Genomic DNA, 26,394 nt, shown 5'->3' on the forward strand with positions numbered 1-26,394 from the left:
CAGTAAAATGAGGCCAAGAGCCCAGATTCTAGGGTGCTATAAGTGTTAATTGATACCTATAACATTCTTTAAGATGTTTAGATGAAACACCTAGGACTGTATAGAGGGTTATTAGAGCCTCCCAAGCCCCAGGGAAAATCTCTCCCTATCAGTAATGTAAATCTTCTCTTCTCCAGTCTGTAGCTATGGGACAATGGCTTTCAAACTTCTGTGGGTATTAAAATCAAAGATTGTCATAATGTGAACTCTTGGGCTGTTGGTCTGAGGTTCTGATTTTCTCTGAGGTCCTGGGTTCTTATCTTCTCAGTTCTGTGTTTTGCCCCCTCTTCAAGGGCCTCATGCTTCCCAACACTCTAGATTTTTGTCTTTGCAAAAATGGACCTGAGTATGCACTTGTCCACATATGCGATGGTCAGAGACATCTTTAGTCATTTTTCCTAAGAGTGATCCAGAGCAGAGACTGGGGAAGGCAGGAATGTGTCTGTATCTACTTCTCTAATGTCAGCAGATGTTAGGAAGAGGATTTAGGGGAAAACATTTAACAAAAGAAGGGAGGAAAAGCTGACTGGTAGAAAACGAGAGAAGAAATTGAGCACAAGGAAAGTAATCCTTGTGTGAGGGTCAGTTCACTGCTCCTTACTATTTTTACTGATGCTGAATCCCAGTATAGGGGCTATTCAGGGCTTGACTGACCAATTTATTCATTCATTCAATAAATAGATATGTATTAAATATCTATTATATACCAGGCAATGTAGTCTATTATATTCCTATGTGTAGGAATTCAATGTGAAATAAGAGAAAAACTCTGCTTTCCTAGAGTTTCCACTGTAATAGGGGGAGACTGAAAATAAATAAATAAATAAATAAATAAATAAATAAATAAACAAACAAACAAACAAATAAATAAAATGATATACACATGAGACTATTTCAGACAGTGATTAAGGGCAATAATACAACATAATGCAACAAAGAGGGAAGGTTTAGTGGGTGAATACCCTAGGTTAGGGGTTAGTAATTGCCTCTCTGAGAAGATAACATTTGAGTAGAGACCTGAATGACAAGAAGTCAGCCTTGGGCATAGGGGAGAGGGGGTGGATGGAAAGCATTTTTGGCCAAGAGACTATCAGTGCAAAGGCCCTCAGGCAAGGAAGAACTTTGGAATGTTTGAGAAGGCCCATATGGCTACAGTGGAAGAGTGACAGAGAGAATATTGCAAGGTGAAGAGAATATTGCAAGGTGAAGCTGGAAAAGATGAGGATCTGTATGGTAGGCTATATAATGAACACCTTGGAAGAGGCAGTATGGATGAGGCCTTGTCCCTTGGGGTAAGAATAGTAGGGGCCAACCTAGAGTAGCCAAAACAATCTTGAAAATGAAGAACAAGTTGTAGGACTCAGTCTCTGATTGCAAAACTTGCTTCAAAGCTACTATAATCAAGACAGTGTGGTACTTGCATACGAAAATATATACAGGATTGACAGTCTGGGAGCACACATTCGCACTTATAGTCAATTGATTTTTTGATGAGAGTGCCAAGATAATTCAATGGTGAAGAATAGTCTTTTCAACAAATGGTTCTGGGAAAACTGGCTATCTTCATGGAAAAGAATGAAGTTGGACCCCCTACCTCATATCACATGCAAAAAGTAACTCAAAATGCATAAAAAACCTAAATGTAGGAGCCAAACCATCTCTTCCTAGAAGAAAATAGGTGGTAGGATGTGTGGGTGGCTCAGTAGTTGAGCGTCTGCCTATGGCTCAGGTTGTGATCCCAGGGTCCTGGGATCGAGTCCTGTATCAGGTTCCCTGTAGGGAGCCTGCTTCTCCCTCTGCCTGTGCCTCTGCCTCTCTCTCTGGGTCTCTCATGAATAAATAAATAAAATCTTAAAAAAAAATAAGAATAAAAAAGGTGGTAATCCTATATGACCTTGGACTTGACAATAGTTTCTTAGATATGATACAAAAATACAAGGAACAAATTTAAAAAATAAATTAGACCTCATCAAAATTTTATTTATTTATTTATTTATTTATTTATTTATTTAATAATGTTTGTTCCTGGACTTTTTTAAAAAAAGATTTTACTTATTTACTCATGAGACACACACACAGAAAGGCAGAGACACAGGCAGAGGGAGAAGCAGGCTCCATGCAGGGAGCCCGATGAGGGACTCATCCGGGACTCCAGGATCACACCCTGGGCCGAAGGCAGGCCCTCAACTGCTGAGCCACCCAGGCATCCCAGACCTCATCAAAAATTTAAAACTTCTGTCCTCCAAACAGCGTTACTTGAAAGAGAAAAGACAACCTGAAGAATGGGAGAAAATAAACACAATCATATATTTGATAAGGGACTTGTATCTAGAACATATGAAGAACTCTTACAACTCAGTAAGAAGGAAGGGTGCCTGGGTGACTCAATCGGTTAAGCAACCAACTCTTGATTTCAGCTCGGGTCATGATTTCAGGATCAGGATTTCAGGGTCATGAGATCAAGTCCCATGTGGAGCCTTGCATCAAGCCTCAAGTGGAGCTCCACGCTCAGAGTGGAATCTGCTTAAGATTGTCTCTCCCTGGGGTACCTGGGTGGCTCAGCGGTTGAACATCTGCCTTTGGTTCAGGGCATGATTCCCGGTTCGGTGGATGTTGGGTGTAGAGATTACTTAAAAATAAATGAACTTAAAAATAATAAAGAAGATACATTAAGTGGACAATAAGTACACAAAAAGATGCTCAACATCATTAGGCATCAAGAGAACACAAATCAAAACCACAGTGAGATACCATTCACACTCATTAGGATGGCTATAAATAAAAAGTATTGGTAAGGGCTCTCTGCTCCTCCCCATTCGACAGAGAGCCGCATCTTCTGCAGTGCCAGCTGCGTCCCTGAGACACGATGGTGAAGGTCTGAGTGAACGGATTTGGCCGTATTGGGCGCCTGGTCACCAGGGCTGCTTTTAACTATGGCAAAGTGGATATTGTCACCATCAATGACTCGTTCATTGATCTAAACTACATGGTATACATGTTCCAGTGTGATTCTACCCATGGCAAATTCCACGGCACAGTCAAGGCTGAGAATGGGAAACTTGTCATCAACGGGAAGTCCATCTCCATCTTCCAGGAACGAGATCCCGCCAACATCAAATGGGGTGATGCTGGTGCTGAGTATGTTGTGGAGTCCACTGGGGTCTTCACCCACCATGGAGAAGGCTAGGGCTCACCCGAAGGGCAGGGCCAAGAGGGTCATCATCTCTGCTCCTTCTGCTGATGCCCCCATGTTTCTGATGGGTGTGAACCACGAGAAGTATGACAACTCCCTCAAGATTGTCAGCAATGCCTCCTGCACCACCAACTGCTTGGCTTCTCTAGCCAAAGTCATCCATGACCACTTCGGCATCGTGGAGGGCCTCATGACCACCGTCCATGCCATCACTGCCACCCAGAAGACCGTGGACTGCCCCTCTGGGAAGCTGTGGCTAGACCGCCGAGGGGCTGCCCAGAACATCATCCCTGCTTCCACTGGCGCCGCCAAGGCTGTGGGCAAGGTCATCCCTGAACTGAACAGGAAGCTCACTGGCATGGCCTTCCGTGTCCCCACCCCCAATGTGTCAGTTGTGGATCTGACCTGCCACTTGGAGAAAGCTGCCAAATATGACGACATCAAGAAGGTAGTGAAGCAGGCATCGGAGGGCCCCCTCAAGGGCATCCTGGGCTACACTGAGGACCAGGTTGTCTCCTGTGACTTCAACAGTGACACCCACTCTTCGACCTTCGACGCCGGGGCTGGCATTGCCCTAAATGACCACTTCGTCAAGCTCATTTCCTGGTATGACAATGAATTCGGCTACAGCAACCGGGTGGTGGACCTCATGGTTCACATGGCCTCCAAGGAGTAAGAGCTTCGTGGACCACCAGCCCCAGCAAGAACAAGAGGAAGAGAGAGGCCCTCAGCTGCTGGGGAGTCCCTGCCCCAACTTAATCCCCCAACACACTGAGAGCCTCCTGACCTCTGATTTACATCCTAGACCCGGAGGAAGGGGAGGGGCTTGGGGAACCCTACCTTGTCATGTAATATCAATAAAGTATCCTGTACCCAGAAAAAAAAAAAAGTATTGGTAAGGATGCAGAGAAGTTGGAACCCTCACACATTGCTGGTGGGAATGTAAAATGATGCAGCAACCCTAAAAACAGTTTGTAGTCTTCAAAAAGTTAAATATAGAATTATCATCTGATCCAGCAATCCCACTCCTAAGTATATGCCCAAAATAATTGAAAGCAGGGAAGCAAACAGATACTTTACACCAATGTTCATACCAGCATTATTCACAATAGTCAAAAGGTGAAAACAACTCAGATGACTCAACAACCCAAAGTTCTAAATAGATCAACAAAATGTGTTATATCTATACAGTGGAATATTATTCAGCAATAAAATGGAATGAAACACTGATACATGCTACAATACTGATAAACCGTGAAAACTCATTCTAGGTGGAATAAACTAATCACAAAGGACCACATATTACATTATGTGAACCATCCAGAATAGACAAATTATAAAGACAGAAATAGGCTATTGGTTGCCAAAGGCTTGAGGACCTGGCAGGGGTGGGGTGGGTGGGTGGACGTTGAGAGATAATGGCTAAGGAGTATAGGATTTCTTTTAAGTGCAGACAAAAATATTCCAAAACAGATATGATGGTTGTAGAACTCTGCAAATACAATGAAAGCCACTGAATTGTACTCTTTGGGTAAATTGTGTGGTCTGTGAATCATATTTCAATAAATCTATCAAAAAAATAAAAACATTGGTAGGGGGACGCCTGGGTGGCTCAGCTGTTGAGTGTCTGCCTTTGGCTCAGGGCATGATCCTGGAATCTGGGATCGAGTCCCATACTGGGATCCTTGTGGGAAGTCTGGTTCTGCCTCTGTCTGCGTCTCTGCCTCTCTCTCTGTGTCTCTCATGAATAAATAAATAAAATCTTAAAAAAAAAATTGGTGGGCATCCCTGGGTGGCTCAGCAGTTTAGCGCCTGCCTTCGGCCCAGGGCGTGATCCTGGAGTCCTGGGATCGAGTCCCACATCGGCCTCCCTGCGTGGAGCCTGCTTCTCCCTCTGCCTGTGTCTCTGCCTCTCTCTCTCTCTCTGTGTGTGTGTCTCTCATGAATAAATAAATAAAATCTTTATAAAAAAATTGGCAGAGGCCAGAGCCTGTCATCTGATTAGCAGGGTCATAACAGGGAGGTTGAAAACCTCTGGGGCCTCCAAGACCAAAGGAATTACCACTGCTGGGCAAGAAATGAGGGAATTCTCCAATACTGACTTTGGGAACCTAACAGCCAAGTGAACCCAAGGGAAGAACCACAGTCTTGGGAGGTTTCTCTAGGTTGTTTTCAGAAACTTGTGTTTGTTCATCTCCTGTGAATATATCCATGCCCAAAGGGGATAATGCACAATGATGCAAACTAGAGCTGTGTTCCCTTCCCAGATCCTCTGCTCTTTTCAATGAGAATACATTTACAACAGAGTGCTTGGTTCTTCTGTTTATTAATAACCATAGGATCACAGAGCTAGGTCTCATCTTAAAGATGTAGAAACAGAGAGCTACTTGCTTGATCACATTGACACAGAGAGGACTCAAATCATCATAAAATGCCTTACCCCTCAATTCCCCCTCCTACTGACTAAATCCCTAATGATTTAGTAATAGCCTAAGGAAGGACAGGGCTCAGGCCAAGGGGAGGGGATGGATGGTAGGAGGGAAAGTGAAAGGTGGAGCTGGATGTGGAGGTGGAATGCGTGTATGTGGCAAAGCAGTAGTTGTTACTATGTTGGCTTACTTTATTTTTTTTCAAGTTTGATTTCTTTCACATTGGCCTATTCCAATTAACCATATGGGAATGTGGCCTATAAGAATTGTTGGTTCTTAAAAGTCACAGAAGACTTTAGGGCTATTTTTAAAAATGGGCCAGAATAGGAGGAAAAAAATACAAGTATCACTGCTCTAGGAGTTGTCCCTGGCTCTCCCAGTTCCTGCTATTGAGCCCAAGTGGACCAGCTATGGCCCCTTATAGCTTGTCCTTACCATTTAAGTTCAAAGTTTCTATATAAGTTCCCTAATGGCTAGGAAGGTCCCTCCCTCTCACCAGCCATTTCCAGTCTCTCTCTTCACCCTATGCAATTGCCACATCTTGTCTGGAGATTTAGGGAGAAAGAGGAAAAGTAGTGCCTTTTTCCTTTCATGGATTCCCACCAGAGATATCCAGAGCATAGTTCTGAATTCTTCCTTTCCAAGCTTTGACCGCTGGGTTGAAGATGAGAGTTGGCTGAGTAAGGAAGGACTGAAAACTCAGTAGTCTTCAGGTTATCTCCTCCATCCTTTTGCCACTCCTGCAACTGCTATAGAGTACTGCAGCAGTTCGGAGACTCAGAATCCCTGTAAACACTTATAAATTATTAAAGATTCAAAGAACTCTTGTTTATATATGCGGGTTTTATCTATTGGTATTTAGTATATCAGAAATTGAAAATGAGAAATTCACAAAAATCTGCTTAGTTCAATTCATAAATGTGAACATAAGTAACATCTTTTTTGAGAAAAATATATTTTTCAAAGCAAAATTTATTAAGAGTGAATTTTTAATGTCTGGCTTAATAAAAGATTCTCCTGTCTGCTTCAATATTCAATTAATTGCAATATAGTATTTTGGTTGAAGAATATGAGGGAAATCTGGACTCACATGGATATATAGTAGGAAAAGGAGGAATATATTAATGTTTTTTTTTCAGATAAGTGTGGTTATTATCTTTCTAAAAAATATTTATTTATTTTTGGAGACAGATAGAGAAAGAAAGGAGAAGGGCAGAAGGAGAGGGAGAGGAGAGGGAGAGAGAGTCTCAAGTAGACTCTGTTGCTGTTGAGCACGAAACATGGAGCATGGAGCATGGAGCATGGAGCATGACGCAGGGCTTGATCTCATGACCCAAGAGATCATGACCTGAGTTGAAATCACGAGTCAGACACTTAACCAACTGAGCCACCCAGGCCCTCTGGGTATTATCTTTAATATCAAACCAAAATTCAACAACTGTTAGTTTTCTTTTTTTTTTTTTTTAACTGTTAGTTTTCTAAAGGTTGAAACTGTAACTATAAATTTTTCACACTGTGTTATGTTAAAATCTACTGGTCTGTCTTTGAACATTCTTTTATTCATGCATGGTTTTATAATATCATGTACTGGTCATTTGGGAAATAGGGTTCACTGAGTTATGCAGCTCTTGAATATACTGATACATTTTAGTATATAATGTCAAAAATATATTTGGCAATATCATCACCTATCTCATCAAAAATCTTTAAGTTTACGGAACTGTTAGCCAATGACAGTGGATGCAATTTTCCCAAATCCTCATTTCTGCCCCAGAGCTTGAATTTTATATTTGGAAACAAATACTGTCATACTATCAGCTGTTTTCCATCAAGTGGCAGAGTACAGGAAATGTCTGCCAAATACACAAGTCTGAATTACCAAAATTTATGTCAGTCATACTTTCAAGTAAAAATGATGCTTGATGAAAAAATGGTTAATTTAGCTTACAACAAATACAGTTGCATGAGTCTTTTCCCTTGAGACAACCAGTGTTCAGCAGAAGTGCTCTGTGTATATTTCCCATTTCCTCACATAGAATATTAAAAATACATGTACTCAAAGGCTGAGACTTGATGAATAAAATTAATCTTTACTGCTTCATTAAAGACTATTTTTTAGTAAAGTTTTAATTTATTTATTCATGAGAGACACAGAGAGTCAGAGACATAGGCAGAGAGAGAAGCAGGCTCCCTGTAGGGAGCCTGATGTGGGACTTGATCCCAGGACCCCAGGATCATGACCTGAGCCAAAGGTAGATGATCAACCACTGAGTCACCCTGGCGTCCCCATTAAGGACAGTTTTAAAAATATTTTTTTTTTTAAATTTTAGAGAGAGAACACAAGCAGAGGGAGAGGGACAAGCAGACTCTGCTGAGCGTGGACCCTGACTCAGGGCTTGATCCCAGGATGCTGAGATCATGAACCCAGAAACCCAAGAATCCAAAGTTCAACTAACTGTTGGCATCCCAAGCAAGGGAGGGGCAGAGGGAGTGGGAGAGAAGCACACTCCCCTCTGAAAGCTGAGCCCTAAGCCAGCTCGACCCTACCACCCTGAGACAATGACCTGAGCTGAAGTCAAGGGTTGGAAGCTCAACTGACTGAGCAACCCAGGTGCCCCTTAAATGAAGCTTTTCTATTATTTTTCTCTTGAGAGCTTAGCACTTGGATTTTGCAAAGACAGACAGACCTGGGTGAGAAATCCGTCTCCCACTTTCCACATGTACAACTTTTTTTTTTAAGTAGGCTTCATGCCCATATGCAGTCCAATGAGGGGCTTGAACTCAGGATCCTGAGATCCTGATCCTGATTTCTGAGTGGAGATCAAGATTCAGAGGCTTAATGGACTGAACCACCCAGACACTCCTATCGGTACCATTTTTGCAATAGCATTTGCTCACTTCATGTGTCTTTGTCATATTTTGGTAATTTCTGCAATATTTCAAACTTTTTCATTATTATATTTGTTATGGTGATCAGTGATTAGTGATCTTTCATGTCACTATTATAATTGTTTTGGAGTGCCATGCATGAACTATGCCCATATAAGGCAAACTTAATAAATATGTGTTCAAGTGAATAAGAAGTGTTCAAGTGAAAGGAAGAATGGTATATCTCTTACCTTAAATCAAAAGCTAGAAATGATTAAGCTTAGTGAGGAAGGGATGTTGAAAATCAAGATAGGCAAAGTAAATTAAAAACCTTCTGTAAAGGATTCACCATTCTAGATGCCAAAAGAACATTTGAGGTTGGGATGCCTGGGTGGTTCAGCGGTTGAGCGCCTGCCTTTGGCTCAGGGCGTGATCCCGGAGTCCTGGGACTGAGTCCCTCATCAGGCTCTCTGCATGGAGCCTGCTTCTCCCTCTACCTATGTCTCTGCCTCTCTCTGTGTCTCTCATGAATAAATAAATAAAATCTTTAAAAAAAAAAAAAAGAACATTTGAGGTTGACTGCTTCTCCCTCTGCCTATGTCTCTGCATCTCTCTGTGTCTTTCATGAATAAATATAAAATCTTAAAAAAAAGAATAAAAAAAGAATGTTTGAGATTGAGACTATCAGAATTAACAGGAATTTGGAAAAAGTTGATTCTGACCCTTCTGGATGACTTTGAGGGGTTACCCTCTTCAGTGAAAGAAGTCATTGCAGATGTGATTGCAATAGCAAAAGAAATAGAATTAGAAGTGAAGCCTGAAGATGTGACTGAATTGCCACAATTTCATGGTAAAACTTTAACGGATAAGAACTTGCTTAAGGATGAGCAAAGAAAGTAGTTTCTTTTCTTTCTTTCTTCCTTCCTTCCTTTTAAGATTTTATTTATTTATTTGACAAAGAGAACCAAAGAGCACAACTGGGGGGAACAGCAGAGGGAGTAGGAGAAGCAGGCTCCCCGCTGAGCAGACAACCCCATTGTGGTGCTCAATCACAGGACCCCGGGACCACGACCCGAGCTGAACAATTAAGTCACCCAGGTGCCCCAGAAAGTAGTTTAAGACAGAATCTACTCTCAATGAAGTTGTGAAGACGTTGCAATGACAATAAAGGATTTAGATACTGCATAAACTTAGTTGATAAAGCAGCAGCAGGTTTGAAACCATTGACTCCAAGTGTTTTTTTTTCTTAAGATTTTATTTAGTTATTCATGAGAAACACAGAGAGGCAGAGACACAGGCAGAGGGAGAAGCAGGCTCCATGCAGGGAGCCTGATGTGGGACTGGATCCCAGGATTCCAGGATCACATCCTGAGAGGAAGGCAGGCACTCAACCACTGGGCTACCCAGGCGTCCCTGACTCCAAGTTTTTAAAAAGGACTTAATATTTATTTATTTATTTATTTAGGAATGTATTCTTTTTTTTTTTTTAAGATTTTATTTATTTATTCATGAGAGACAGAGAGAAAGAGAGGCAGAGACACAGGCAGAGGGATAAGCAGACTCCATGCAGGGAGCCAGACATGGGACTCGATCCGGGGCCTCCAGGATCACACCCTGGGCTGAAGGCGGCGCTAAACCGCTGAGCCACCAGGGCTGCCCAGGACTTTATTTTTAAGTAATCTCTTCACCTAACATGGGGCTTGAACTCACAAGAGTCTCATGCTCTACTAACTGAGCCAGCCAGGCACCCTAGGATTGACTCAAATTTTGGAAGAAGCTCTACTGTGGGTAAAATGATGTGAAACAGCATTACATACTACAGAAAAGTCATTCATGAAGAGTCTTTTAGTGAGGCAAACTTCATTGTTGTCTTATGTTAAGAAATGGCCACAGCTACCACCTTCAGCAACCACCACCCTGATTAGTCAGGAGACATCAACATCAAGGCAAGACCAACCACCACCCTGATTAGTCAGGAGACATCAACATCAAGGCAAGACCTCCACCAGCAAAAAGATGATGACTTGCTAAAAGCTCAGATAATGGTTAGCATTTTTTACCTGCACCACTACTTATTTAACTACTTACTGATGGACACACAACGTTTCAGTGAACACCTTCATACACGTTTTTTGAATTTATGTGTGAGTGTGTCTGTGCCAATTCCCCTAGAATCGGAAGTGGATTTTGCTAGATTTAAAAATTTGAAGGCAACTCCAAACTGATTTCCCTAAAGATTTTATCAATTTACACTCTTACTAATGGCATAGGTGAGTACAACAGGAAACTTGTGAGAATAACTGTTGGGAATGTGATGATCAGTCTCTGAATAGTGGTCTCACTGGTGCATTTGAGGGTTTTACAATATTTCTGAGTCCTTCAGTTACTCTCTAGGAATTATATTTATATGAAATCCCTAGTACACAGAACAGTATTGCTGCTTTCTTTGGACTATTATGGCTCAATCTTTGTGAAAAACCCTGGCAGCTTATGGCAGGAAAAGACTAGGGCTTTAACCAAACCTCAGAGGCCACTGACAGCCTTGTCCATTTCTCAGACATTTGTCCTACATAACTCTTGTCATGATGAAACAATCCTCTTCAAAAGACAAATCTTTTTTATCTACTAGATCTATGCTGGAGAAGTCCAACCCTGGTTATTTTTCCTTCCTTGTCTCCAGTGGTGCCAATTCCAGGGCTTAAGGGGTCCTTGTAGGTGAAAAGTTTCAGAGTAGAGTCCTGACCAAAATATATTTTTTAAGACTTTAAAAAATTTATTTATTTTTTCATGAGAGACACACACAGAGAGAGGCAGACACAGGCAGAAGGAGAAGCAGGCTCCATGCAGGGAGCCTGATGTGGGACTCGATCCTGGGACTCCAGGATCACGCCCTGGGGTGAAGGTGGCGCTAAACTGCTGAGCCACCCGGGCTGCCCCCAAATTTTTTTATAGCTTCTGTGAGCTTATATGAGACTGATGTTTCAACGAGACTGTCTATAGGTGTCCTCTCAGAGCCACAACAAATACCATGTCGCTTCCTTGGGGAAGAACACTGGGAGGTGGCACTGTTACCTGCCCTGCAGGTGAATGCCATGCTGCGTCTCTTGGTTTATAGGTCTGTCTTGATGAGCAAGGGGTGTGGCAAATGAAGTTGAGTTCAAACACTCCAGTCTCTAAGAACAGTTTTCAGAGTGACTCAGTTCTCACCTATAAGCCAAAATTGCTCTTTGAGTTGGAATCCTGGGCTTGCTCTCTTCTCATTTTGGTAAGCAATGATGTATTTCTGATTGTTTCAGGAAACATCAGAGGATGATGGAGGTGGTATTGACCCTAATGCCCAGTCCTCCAGTTTCTTTTTTATTAAAAGGTCAGTATGAGGCCTAGAGTACTCTGCATAGATCCTTCTGATCTAAAAGTACTCATTCACTATGAGCTAGACCACCTAGAAGATACGCTGAGTCTTGCTGTGGGGTTATTTAACTATTGTCTTATCAGGAAAGTGCTCAGACTATGAGATTCTAAACTTTCACCAATTCTGGGATCTTCTAGAGTCTGTGGCAGAATGCCATGGTACCTGCCAAGGAGAGTTCTAGAGAAGGTAGGTGTGGCTGCCCAAGTGGCAGGGCATAAGAGGCCATAGGAAACATGATATTTGGTGTAGTCAGCCTCAGGTTTCCCACATATGTGGAATAGGAGAAGTAGGGGCTTCTTTGTGATGCCTATGGTAAAGTCCTGGGTTTCCTCAAAGGATCTATTGATTGCAGGCTCTTAAAACGCTATCTTGTCAGTGAGCTTATTATATAGCCATGGATCGAGGTATCTGGGCTGAAGGCCTATACACTTGCTGAAACTTATTCATCAGTGTGATTCTTGGGCTTCTCTTTTAATTATTACTAAGGGGTGGAGGAAAGCTCATAGAATTACTGCTAGTACTTCAGTATGCATCTTTCTGTGGAGGCAACGCCCAAAATAGTTCACCAAGGACTCATCTGGGGGAAAAGTGGCTTAATCTTCATTCACTAACTACATGATCTTTCTGCAGAGAAATGTTTTCTTTTATGAAAACCAAAGCTACAACTTGACAGCTTTTAAAAATTTGTTTCCAGTTACAGTAAAGATATTTATCTGTATTTCTGTTGAATATGCTTCTCTTGGGGTTTTCTGGTAGACTTACCATATAATGCTGTACACATCTAAGTGTTCCCATTGTGGTCTGAAACCAAACACATAAGGTGAACCTATTATCATCTTCCTTACCTGAAAAAGAATTGTTCCTGCTTAATTTTCCAAACCCTGCTAATAAGTATCTCATTTGATCAATCCTCTGATTTTACACCTATAGTGATTTTTTCTTACAACCTTTACTACATTTTTTTCTATCACCAGAGTAACACATTACTTATAAAAATTTTGGAAATAGGGCAGCCCCGGTGGCGCAGCGGTTTAGCACCGCCTGCAGCCTAGGGCGTGATCTTGGAGACCGGGGATCGAGTCCCACGTCAGACTCTCTGCATGGTGCCTGCTTCTCCCTCTGCCTGTGTCTCTGCCTCTCTCTCTGTGTGTGTCTCTATGAATAAATAAATTAAAAAAAATCAGAAATAAATAATTCCCACTATCCCACCATCCATAGATAATCTCTGTCCGATGACTGTCACTTTTGTTTTGCTTTGTTTTTTGGTGTTTTTTTCTGTATTTAAGTAATCTCTACAGCTAACATGTGACTTGAACTCATGACCCCAGGATCAAGAGTCACTTGCTCTTCCAACTGAGCCAGCCAGGTGCCTCTGATGTTTGTCATTTTGATGTATGGAAATACTCTATTCATTGTAGTGTATTTAAAATATTATACACCTTTTGTATATGTGCTGCCAAAGTGAGCACTACACCTTTTGTTTTATAAATTTATTTTTTTTATTTAAAATAATGTGAGCATCATTTTTAGTGACTATAGAATCAAATCATATACAAGAGTTAGCCATTATCCTGTTAGATATTTAAGTTGTACTAATTTTTTCCTTCTTTTTATTTATTTAATAAATAAAGAGCAAGCCCTGAGCCGAAGGCAGATGCTTAACCACTGAGCCACCCAGGCGTCCTTGTACTAATTTTTTCTATATAATGTTTTTGTGCCTATGTCTGATTGCTGTGTTTTTTTTTTTGTTTGTTTGTTTGTTTGTTTGTTTTTTAAGTCATCTCTACACCTAACATGTGGCTCAAACCCAGAACTCTGAGATCTGAGAGTTGCATGTTCCATCAGCTGAGCTGGTCAGGCACCCCAACTCTTTTCTTTTTTAAGATTTATTTGTTTATTTCCAAGAGAGAAAGAGAGAGAGACAGGACATGAGTGGGAGGGGCAGAGAGAGTGCTGAGTGCAGAACCCACCAGAGGGCTTCATCCCATCACCATGAGATCATGACCTGAAACGAAACCAAGAGTTGGATGCTCAACCAACTAAGACCCCCAGTCACTGGCATCCTCTTAATCATAAATTCCTAGAAGTCCAAAGGAATAAGCATTTTTTTAATTTTTAAAAATATTTTATTTATTTATTTGACAGAGAGAGAGAGAGAGCAGAGCAAGAGAGAGCATAGTTGGGGGAGGGGCAGGGAGAGAGGAAGCAGACTCTTCACCAAGCAGAGAGCCCACAGGGCTTGATCCCAGGACTCTGGGATCATAACCTGAATGGAAGGCAGAAGCTTAATGTTCAGGTGCCCCTAAACATTTCTTTTTAAATTTATTTTAAATATTTTATTTATTTACTTATTTGAGAGAGAAAGAGAGCACAGGAGAGCATAAACAGGGGTAGGAGCAGAGGGAGAGGGAGAAACAAACTCCCCACTGAATAGGGAGCATGATGAGGGGCTTGATCCCAGGACCCTGGAATCCTGAGAACCAAGACAGATGCTTAATTGACTGAGTTACCTAGGTGCCCCAAAGGAATAACCATTTTATTTCATTTTTATATATATTTATTTTTGTTTGTTTTTAAAGATTTTTATTCATTTATTTGAGAGAGAGAGCATGAGAGAGAGTGGATAAGCAGGAGGGAGGGGTGAAGGGAGAGGAAGAAGCAGATTCCCCATTGAATAGGAAGCCTGATATGGGACTTGATCCCAGGACCTCGGGATCATGACCTGAGTCAAAGGCAGACACTTGATCAATTGAGTCACCCAGATGCCCAGGAATAAGCATTAAAAAAATTTCTTTTTAAGATCTACTTTCTTAAAAAAAAAAAAAAAAAAAAAAAAAAAAGATCTACTTTCTTGTGAAAGTTTATGAAATTTATTGTGATAATCATTTTGCAATATATAGGTATATCAGATCATTACGTTGTGCACCTTAAACTAATACAATGTTAAAAATAAGTTATATCTCAACAAAACTGAAGAAAATCAAAATAAAAAAATTTAAATTTTAGAATAGTTTTAGGTGTTTTTTTTAATCTTTTTTTTAAAATTTTTATTTATTTATGATAGTCACAGAGAGAGAGAGAGAGAGAGAGGCAGAGACATAGGCAGAGGGAGAAGCAGGCTCCATGCACCAGGAGCCCGACGTGGGACTCCATCCCGGGTCTCCAGGATCGCGCCCTGGGCCAAAGGCAGGCGCCAAACCGCTGCGCCACCCAGGGATCCCTAGTTTTAGGTTTAAACTTTTTTTGTGGGGGGGGGGGGGTGGAAAGAGAGATAATCTTTTTTTTAAATTTTTAAAATTTATTTATGATAGTCACAGAGAGAGAGAGAGAGAGAGAGAGGCAGAGACATAGGCAGAGACATAGGCAGAGACATAGGCAGAGGGAGAAGCAGGCTCCATGCATCGGGAGCCCGACGTGAGATTCGATCCTGGGTCTCCAGGATTGCGCCCTGGGCCAAAGGCAGGCGCCAAACCGCTGCGCCACCCAGGGATCCCAAAGAGAGATAATCCTAGGCAAGTTCTACACCCAGCACAGAGCCTGGTGTGGGGCTCAGTCCCACAACTCTGAGATCATGAACTGAGTTGAAATCAAGAGTCAGATGCTTAGCCGACTGAGCCACATATGCCCCATAGAAAAGTTTTAGATTTTTTTTTTAAGATTTTATTTATTTATCTATGAGAGACACATAGAGGGAGGCAGAGACATAGACAGAGGGAAGAGAGCATAAACAGGGGTAGGAGCAGAGGGAGAGGGAGAAACAAACTCTCCACTGGGCAGGGAGCCTGATGTGGGACTTGATCCCAGGACCCAGGATCACACCCTGACCAAAGGCAGATGCTCAACCACTGAGCCACCCAGGCATCCCAAGAATAGTTTTAAGTTTAAAGAAAACTTGGGAAGATAGTACAGTTTCCACATAGCCCATATCCAATTTCTTCTATTTACTAATATCTTACAGTAATATGGTACTGTGTTGAAATTAATAAACCAATATTGACATATTATTAGCTAACTGATACATTATTACTAAGATTCATACTTTACTTAGATTTACTTGTGTTTATTTTTTTTACTTTTTAAGGATTTTATTTATTTGAGAGAGAGATACAGAGAGAGAGAGAAAGAGAGAGACATGCAAACTCCCTGCTAAGCAGAGAGCCCAATGTGGGGCTCAATCTCAGAACCCTGAGATCATGACAGAAGCTGAAGGCAGATACTTAACTGACTGAGCCACCCAGGCATCCCTACCTCATGTTTACCTCATGTCCTTTTTCTGTTCCAGTATGCCATCCAGGATACCACATTACATTTTCTCATCATGTCTCCTTAGACTCCTCTTGACTATGACAGTTTCTCAGACTTTTCCTGCATGTAATACTAAGGGAATACACTATCAATACAAGTTATTACTGTTGATGATAATCCTGATAACCTCGCTGAGGTAGTGTTTGTCAGATTTCTCCAGTATCAATTTACTCTACTTCCTCTTTCCATATTTTACTCTTTGGAAGGATATCACTATGCACAGTTCAAACTTAAGGACAGGGGACTTAAGGCTTCACCTCTTTAAGGGCAGGGTTTCTACATAAATTTAAAATTCTTCTGTTTGGAAGACTTACCTATTCTCCCCATTTATTTATTTACTCAAACATTTATTTATACCCATAAGGACTCAAGGATATTTATTTTATACCTTGGGCCATAATTCAATACTATTTATTTATTCAAATTATTCCAGCTTTAGCCATTGGGAGCTCTTTTTTTTTTTAAGATTTTATTTATTCGAAATAGAGCAAGAGAGAGAGCATGAGCTGGGGGAAGGGCAGAGGGAGAGCAGACTCCCCATTGAGCAGGAAGCCCAATGTGCGGGGCTCAATCCCAGGACCCTGGGATCATGACTTGAGCCAAAGGCAGGCATTTAACTGACGGAGCCACTCAGGTGCCCTGGGATCTCTTTCATTTAGCTCCTATTATCTCTCTCAGATACCCTCATTATTTTGTACACACATATTATTTATGTGTGTCTGTGTGTGCATGTGCACACATATGCACGCGTGGATGTTTACTACTTTCTGGCACAGGTTCATCTTGTATATTTCCTGCCTCAATTCTAGATTAAACCATTTCTCCAAGGAGCCATGGTTCCTCTTACTGGAGAATGTTATTAAAAACCAAGATGTGGGTGCAAGGCGTGCATGTTGCTAATGGAATGTTATTTCTAAGTCATCTCAGCTAAGAGAGCAAGGAAAAATGTGTGTGTATACTAACATATGTATATACACATATCTATACATGTTTCCACTTGTAATTATATTAAATAGGAGTTCTGATCTCCAACTCTAATTCTTTACCACACAGATCATTCTAGCCTCCTCCCCTTGCTTATCTGTAATCTCCCACTCCAACAGTGAGAAAGTAGGCTCTCACCAACTGCATCTATTTACATGGTTTTTCTTTTTCTTTTTTTTTTTTTTTTAAGATTTTATTTATTCATTCATGAGAGACACAGACTGAGAGAGAGAGGCAGAGACACAGGCAGAGGGAGAAGCAGGCTCCATGCAGGGAGCCCGATGTGGGACTCAATCCTGGGACTCTGGGATTGTGCCCTGGGTCGAAGGCAGGCGCTAAACCACTGAGCCACCCAGGGATCCCCCTACATGGTTTTTCAATTCCAATACACATACATGGTTTTAGAACTGTTAATGCACATCCCCAGGGAGAATCAACTTTGTCAACTAGAGTTTAGTGCTCATGTGCTGCTTTTCCTTTTGCCTTTAGTCTTAGAGCCATAACTGGTATCCAAAGCTATGTAGGTCAGTAACTTTTTTCTTCATTCCCTCACTGAAGTTGTTTTACACATTTGTAACACAACTAGATTTTTTTTTTTTGTCACCATCTGCATTCCATTCTTACATTCCCTGACCTACCAAATAACTTAAAACATTTTTTTCATACATTAAAATTCACTCTTTGTACATAAAGTCTGAGTTTTGGCAAATGCATAGTGTCATGTATCCACTATTACAGTTTCATACAAAATACATCATACAGAATTTTACCAGTCTGAAACATCCCTGTACTTCATCTATTCAACTCTTTTCCCACTCCAACTCTTGGCAGTTATTGATCTGTTATCATATCCATAGTTTTGCCTTTTCTAGAATGTTACATAAATAGAATAATAAAGTATGCAGCCTTTTTAGACTGCTTTCTTTTACTTAGCAATATGCATCTAAAATTCATCTATGTCTTTGCATGGTTTGGTAGTTCATTCCTTTTTACTACTGAATAGTATTCTATTATATGGTGATAACACATTTGTTTATTCATTCACTTTTTTTTTTTTATAATTTTTTAAATTTTTATTTATTTATGATAGTCACAGAGAGAGAGAGAGAGAAAGAGGCAGAGACACAGGCAGGGAGAAGCAGGCTCCATGCACCGGGAGCCCGATGTGGGATTCGATCCCGGGTCTCCAGGATCGCGCCCTGGGCCAAAGGCAGGTGCCAAACCGCTGCGCCACCCAGGGATCCCTATTCATTCACTTTTTGATGGGTACCTTAGTTGCTTCCATGTTTTGGTGATTATGAATGAAGCTGCTATGAACAATCACATTCAATGCTGAATTTTATGTAGATATGTTTTCCATTCAGTGGGTAAATACCTAGGGAGTGCAACTGTGGATTGTGTGGTAAGACTATGTTTAGCTTTGTAAGAAACTTCCAAACTCTCTTCCAAAGTGAATGTACTGTATTGTATTCTCACCAGCAGTGAGTTCTTATTCTTTGCATCCTCACCAGCAATGGGTATTGTCAGTTATTTGGATTTTAGCCATTCTAGTAGATGGAAATAAAAACTTAAAGAAAGGATTTTTTAGTCAACTCTATGACCAAGGTAGGGTGCAAACTCAATCCTGAGATCAAGAGTCACAGACTCTATAGCATGAGCCAGCCAAATTCTCCTAAAGAAAGGATCTATTTGTTATATTTCTCTTCAGAAATTCTGTATCAGATTTTCTGGAGTAACTTTTGTTTCTATACTCCTTATTCCCCACATTTAATCAGGTACCAAGTCATGCTGATCCTTTATGATTGCTAACAGTACATTTTACTCCATCTGATAGTCACTCCTCTGATCTGGCCTTCATTACCTCACAGTTGGACTGAGTACAACAGCAAGACTGTTTATTTCCCAGACTCTGGTATTTCCTTGTTCTTACAAAACTCAGGCAACGCAGCCAAGACAAAACAAAATTGAAATCATCCTTTAACAATTTTTATCATGATAACTTTGCTTTTTAAGAACTATGGTGGGTGGCCTATTGAATCAAATTTAAAGCCCTCAGTCCAGCATTTAGCATTTCTTTAACCAAATTTCTCGTGAATTCCAGTTTTGATTTCTCTATAGTGACCAAGTTAGTCTTTTACTGTCCTGACATACCTTTGAAGACTTTCACTTCTTTGTCATCATTCCTGTCATTTCTTTCCATTTGGAATGCTTTACCTCTTCTATTTCCCTCAGTCACTGTCCTAGCCAAAATGGCCATAATCAAGTTTTCCCTAAGTAAACTTACTCCATTTTAATATCTCTTTTATTTTTTTTATTTCTCTTTTATTTTCTATCTACTCAGTGCTGTAAAATAGTTTGTTATACTGTCTTGAATTTGTTTTCTTTTTTTTAATTTTTATTTATTTATGATAGTCACAGAGAGAGAGAGAGAGAGAGAGGCAGAGACACAGGCAGAGGGAGAAGCGGGCTCCATGCACTGGGAGCCCGACGTGGGATTCGATCCCAGGTCTCCAGGATCGCGCCCTGGGCCAAAGGCAGGCGCCAAACTGCTGCGCCACCCAGGGATCCCTTGAATTTGTTTTCTATTATTCCCTGTACATTTTATCTTCCTAATCACCAGCCAATAAGTATGTGTGTGTGTGGGGGGTGTGTATCAGTATAGTTGAAAGGAAATACATAACTCTTCTTTCCATTTTCTCTAAAGCACTTGGCAGACTGCCATGCAAATAGCAGGAATTGAGTAAATGTTGGTTGAATGAACAGATAAGAAAATTGCAAAACTTATTTGAAATAAGTTTATTTAACTTAAATATTTAATTTTTTATTACACAAAATATGGAAAAAAACTAAAAAATAGAAAAGTCTAGAAGATACAAATATTCAAAAAAGTAAAATAATTGTATAAATCTCTGTGTAATTCCATTGCCCAGATATACTTACTACTTTTCGTGCTGTTTTTTTAAAAGATTTTTCATTTTATTTTAATTTTTAAAAAATATTTTATTTATTTATTTGAGAGAGGGAGATAGCAAGAGAGAGCATGAGCAGCGGGGAGAGGGAGAAGCAGGCTTCCCGCTGAGCAGGGAGCCTGACATGATGCTCCATTCCAGCATCCTGGGATCATGACCTGAGCTGAAGGCAGATACCTAACCCCCTGTGCCACCCAGGCACCCCAAAGATTTTTTATTTTAGAGAGAAAGAGAGTGCACATGCAAGCAAGAGGAGGGGCAGAGAAAGATGGAGAGAGCTGAGTCCTCAAGCACACTCCCTGCTGAGCATGGAACCACACATGGGCCTTGATCCCAGGACCCTAAGGTCATGACCTGAGTGGAAACTAAGAGTCGGCGGCTTAACTGAATGAGCCACCCAAGCACCCCTTTTCACTGTTTCTTTTTTTCAATTTTATTTTTCAAGTAATCTCTGCACCCAGTATAGGGCTTGAACTCACAACCCTAAGATCAAGAATGGCATGCTCAACCAACTGAGCCAGCCAGGCACCTCCCCCTACCCCCCATGATAATTACTACTAATCTCAGTTTTACATGTAACTGACCATACTTTTTCAATGTATGCACCATAGACATGTAGATTAGAAAGCTACATATCTGTAGCACTGTTTGTTAAGGGGGAAAAAAGGAAACAATCTAAATATTCAACATTATAGACTGGATAAATCATCTGAACAGAATACCATAATGTAGTAAACAAGAATGACAGAGCTCTTTATATGCTAACATGGAATATCTCTAGAATGAATTAGGTGAGAAAAGCAAGATACAGAAGTGTGTATAGTAGTATGCTGCCATTTGAGTTTAAAAGGGAAAAAATAATTGACATGTATGAAATTGCTTATATATTTAAAAATCTCCAGAAGAATACTTTCTTTTTTTGAGAGAGAGAGAGCACACATGCACATGCACTGCACAGGATGGAGGAGGGGCAGAGGAAAAGGGGGGTGGAAGGGGGAGAGGAAGAGAGAGAATCTTAAGCAGGCTCCATGCCAGCAGAGTCTGAAGTGGGGCTCCACCTGGCAACCTTGAGATCATGACCTGATCTGAAATCAAGACTCGGATGCTTAACCAATGGAGCCATTCAGGCGCCCCTCTAGAAGGATATTTTAAAACCTAATAAAATGGTTTGGGCAGCTCTTTCTGCCCACAGGTCCTGTCCCCATGCTTTAATAAACCCACCATAAACAAACAAACAAACAAACAAACAAACAAACAAACCTAAAAAGATGGCTTGCTTATGAGAGAGGATCTGAGTGTTTAATGGGTAAAGTAAAATGACTCCTTTCATATGTTTTTAAAATTCTTTTTGAAATTTGAACCATGTGACTATATTAACTATTCAGATTTCTTAATGTGAAATTACATGGTCTAAGAAATTAACAATATAGTTGGAAAAAACAGAAAATGTTTTAAATTAAATGTTTCCAGTTGTTATAAAAGAGGAAGATACCAAATTTGGTGGCAGGCAGGGATAATTTCACACAGAATTCTAATTAGTAGGTCTATAAGAAAGATATAATGGGGTCAGCCCCGGTGGCGCAGCGGTTTAGCGCCGCCTGCAGCCTGGGGTGTGATCCTGAAGACCCGGGATCGAGTCCCACATCGGGCTTCCTGTATGGAGCCTGCTTCTCCCTCCGCCGGTGTCTGTGCCTCTCTCTTCGCTCTCTCTGAATGAGTGAATAAATAAATCTTAAAAAAAAAAAAAGAAAGAAATATATAATGGTTGGATTATCATGTCAGTTTATCTGATTGATGAAGTTCCTCTGCCCTTGAGGGTACCAAGGGATCAATGTGATATAGTGGGAAGAGCATGGGTTTTGAGATCAGGTGGAAATAAATTCAAATCCTAGCTTTTCCATATATCGGTCCTAGAAACTTGGGTAAGTTATTAAATCTTTTTGGAGTTTCAACTTGCTCATCTAGAAAATGAGTGAAATCTTGATAAGTTCATTATAAAGGTTAAAATATTTAATATCCAAGTGCAACATATTTGTAGTTTTCTTCTTTCCTTACACAGACAAACTGAATTGTGATGCACTGACATGCAGAAATTAAATGTCTTGAGAAAATGCAAGTTGCACATGGAAGAATTACAGCTAAAGTAGTTAAAGTAGCTTACATCCCTGTATCTACAATTTCATTTGTCAATCTCATATTTCTCACAAGAAATGAAGCCTTTTATTACTTCAGAAGTTTTAAAAATCCTTGGGATATACAGTTTTCTCTTTTGCCTTTTCCTTCTATGTCTGAAAGATAGTCAAAAGGAAAAGAGAACTTTGAAATACACTACAACTACACCCTAATCAATATTCCTGCTGGGTTTTGGGAGGAAAACATTTTATTCTAATGTTCACTTCTAACAAAATATATATATATATATATTTCTAACTATATATATATATATTCACTTAAAAGAGGGATTTTGCTCTCTTTTGCTTATTTAGCATTTGAAAAATTAGTGTATCTTTTGTTAGTGGCAAATACCAACTTAAGATATGATGTATCAAAACCAACATTACCCAATAAATCACATTAAAATTATTAATATTTTTCATTGAATACTTTAAGTGTGATTTGGTTTATTTACTTAATGTATTACTACTTGATATAGTGATGATTTCTCAATTAGATTTCACTACATTATGTGGTATGTATAGAAATATTAAGTTCATATATAATACAGTCTCAACAATAGTCACCAAAATCTATAAGATTGGGAGTTTCTAAACCCTAAAATGATTACTCAATTGTTGTCAAACTCCTGGCAACAAGTGTCTCAAGTAAAGATCCAGGTGAAAAAAGATTATTGCTCAATAATATTTTCTTGGCTATACTCACAGTTGATTGCTAGGTACTGAGTAAAGACTATATATTTCTCTTTCAAATATATTGGGAAAAATGCAAATGCCTAGATTTCCTTTCTCTCTGTTCTTAAGATACATTACATTTGTTCAAAGAATTTAATGAGTTTGTTCAGGGAGTTGCATCAGAAATTATTTTTGTATTAGTGATAGGAATGACAAGCAGTTCCTTTGTAATGCTGCACCAGTCAATACCTGTTTTTGCCTAAGGATGTATCCATACCAATTCTGGATAATCCAGCTTTGAAGTGGGTTGGGCAGAGCTGGGTTTCTTTTGTTGGTGCTATTACTTTGGGTTGTGACCTAGTCACACATGCATTCAAAATTTAAACAGCACTGAGAATACAGGCCAATTAAGCCGGTAGGTTCTAACTAAAGACAGTACACAGGGCATTTATATCAAAATAGTTTTGTAGAAAAGGTCAAGTGTTTTTTCCATTTCCTACAATTTATTATCTAGAAAGAACATTCACTCTAACCTTCTACTTATAGAAAACATTCCTTTAAAAAAAAAATTCAGGGATCCCTGGGTGGCGCAGCGGTTTGGCGCCTGCCTTTGGCCCAGGGCGCGATCCTGGAGACCCGGGATTGAATCCCACGTCGGGCTCCCGGTGCATGGAGCCTGCTTCTCCCTCTGCCTGTGTCTCTGCGCCTCTCTCTCTCTGTGACTATCATAAATAAATAAAAATTAAAAAAAAATTCATTTATCCACTCAGGAGAGACACACACACACAGAGAGGCAGAGACAGAGAGGGAGAAGCAGGCTCCCTGCAGGGAGCTGGACATGGGACTTGATCCCCAGATCTGGGATCATCCCGCAAGCTGATGGTAGGAGCTCAACTGCTGAGCCACCCAGGCGTCCTGAAAACGATCCCCTGAAAACGATTTTTTTTTTAAATCTGAAATGCCAAAATTAGAAATTACCAAGCTAGGGGCACCTGGGCGGCTCATCCAACATCTGCCTTCAAGAAGCTCCGGTCTTGATCTCAGGGTCCTGGGATTGAGCCCCACATAGGATCCCTGCTCAGCAGGAATCCTGCTTCTCCTTTCCTCCTGGATGATGTTCTCTTGCTATCTCTGTCTCTCTCTCTCTCAAATAAATCTAAAAAAACAAACAAACATAAATTACCAAGCCAAAGAAATGTTCACAATCTTCAAAATGTTCTTTAAGTTTGGCAGAATCAAGTTTTAAAAAATTGTTTTATATATATGTTTAAGATTTTATTTATTTATTTTTAGAGATTTTATTTATTTGAGACAGAGAGAGAGAGCACAAGCCGGGAGGAGGGTCAGAGGGACAGGGAGAAGTTAGACTCTTGGTTCAGCAGGGAGCCCAATGTGGGACTCAATCCCAAGACTCTGGGATCATGAGCTGAGCTGAGGGCAAACGCTTAACCAATTGAGCCACCCAAGTGCCCCAAGATTTATTTTTTTGAGAGACAGAGAGAGAGAGAGAGAGAGATCACCAGCAAATGGGGGGAGGGGCAGAGGAGGCAGGAAAGAGAATCTCAAGCAGATTCCCTCCTGGGCAGGAGCCTGACTTGCGTTGGATCACACCACCAATGAGATCATGACCTGAACAGAAATCATCAGCCAGTAGCCTAACCGACTGAGCCACCCAGGTGCCCCAAAATCGTTACATACAGAATTTTCAGATTATAGTTCAAGGGAGGTGAAATGTTAACAATTGCACAATCAAGATATACAAAGCCCTTTGTTAGAGTTGCAAGAGAGGAGACATGCCAAATCTTTTGCTTTTTGGTTAATCTAAGTCATATGGACATTCACTGGGTCAAAGGACGTTTGCCATACAAACTTCACCAAACGCCTTTCTGGTGATCCTTGATCATAGGTTTAGTTGAAGCATGAGTATTTTATTTTATTTTTTAAAATTTTTAAAAGATTTTATTTATTTATGATAGACAGAGAGAGAGAGAGAGAGAGGCAGAGACATGCCGGGAGCCCCACGTGGGACTCGATCCCGGGTCTCCAGGATCGCGCCCTGGGCCAAAGGCAGGCGCTAAACCGCTGAGCCACCCAGGGATCCCCGAAGCATGAGTATTTTAAATTTTATATTCCATCTTTATTGACAAGGGGAATAGAGGGATTGAGATAGAAGAGATAATAGAAGTAGAGACAGATGGTTAGAAGAGGGAAAGATACCTCTGCACGCCCGCTGCCCGCCCCCTCCTTGGCCCCCTCCTTAGCTAGCTTGTTTCGAATCACTGAGATCTGACAAGAATTAGGTTGGTTGGCAGGGCCCAGGGTTAGGTGGAAGCCTCCTGAAGGAAGAGTAACTAACAAAAATGGGTCTTCCGGTTTGGCACTTTGCTAATTGCCTTATGCTAGTTACCTTATGTATTCATAACAACGCAATGCGGGACGTGCTGGTATTAGCCCCATTCTACAGATGAATGAACTGATTCTCAAAGATTAAACACAAAACGCCCGTAGGTCATACAGCAAGTGAGTGGTGGCGGCAGAATTGGAAACTGCTCCAGATCACGCACTCCTCACACCGCTATCGGCCCTCGGGTCTGAGATCCTCGAGCTGTCGGCGGGCTTCGCACCTTCCTTCCTGGGACAGTTCCCAGTACCGAGGCATGGCGCTGTCCAGCCCTCAGGCCCGCCGCACTGCACAGGCAAGAGAACGCGGCCCCGGGGGGCCATCCCGCCCGCAGGTGGTAGAACTGTCGCGCCCAAGCCCGTCGCCTCGCGGCGGCCATCCCCAGCAGCCCCCCGGGGCTTCGCGCTCGGGGTTCCACTCGGAGAGCCTGGAGGGCCCAGGCAAGAACGGCCCTGCCTCCTCGCCTGTCCCAGGCCCCTTACTCCCGCCCAAAGAGCCAGAGGCAGAGATTACACAATCTCACCTGTCCCAGAGGTGGCGACCGCTCGAGTGACTGACGCTTCGCTCCTCCAACCAGGGACTGTCAGGAAGGTGGAGACTAGATGAGGATGATTGCATCTTTCCTCCAATCCCCGTGCAGCGACTCTCCGGCCGCAGTCTCAGCGTCTCGCGGAGAGCGACAGGTGGGAGAGCTTCGTAAAACTTCCGTGCCTCTTGCAATCCTTGACAGAGAAGCCCCAGAAAACTGAGGGTGAATTCTACTCCACATCTTACCAATCCTTGCGGGTCGTCACCTCTGCCGTAATGTTAATCACAAGTGGAAATTCCCCAACCCTTTCCCGTCACCTCAGATGGGGGCGGGAAGAATGGTACTATTGCGGGCCAATTGTACCACGCGACGTCCTGTGACAAAGTGATCGACGCTTTATGGCGCCAATGAAGCCT

General features: G+C 41.3%; 1 long non-coding RNA gene and 1 pseudogene across 2 annotated transcripts in view; one reads left to right on the plus strand and one right to left on the minus strand.

Annotated features, from left to right (window-relative positions):
* LOC140633510 (uncharacterized) overlaps window positions 1-26,289 on the minus strand; it is a 52,615-nt gene extending 26,326 nt beyond the window's left edge. Inside the window, exons 1-2 of one of the 2 annotated variants that reach the window (XR_012031118.1) lie at window positions 25,973-26,289; window positions 24,027-24,204 (exon numbers count right to left, since the gene is read on the minus strand). This is a non-coding gene — a long non-coding RNA (uncharacterized lncRNA). The remainder of the gene's footprint in view (window positions 1-24,026; window positions 24,205-25,972) is intronic. The other variant, XR_012031119.1, reaches the window with a different exon arrangement.
* LOC140633504 (glyceraldehyde-3-phosphate dehydrogenase-like) lies at window positions 2,906-4,009 on the plus strand (annotated as a pseudogene).
* Window positions 26,290-26,394: the final 105 nt, after the last annotated feature.

Source organism: Canis lupus, chromosome 5 (assembly GCF_048164855.1).
Source record: "Canis lupus baileyi chromosome 5, mCanLup2.hap1, whole genome shotgun sequence".
Taxonomy (NCBI): Eukaryota; Metazoa; Chordata; class Mammalia; order Carnivora; family Canidae; genus Canis; species Canis lupus.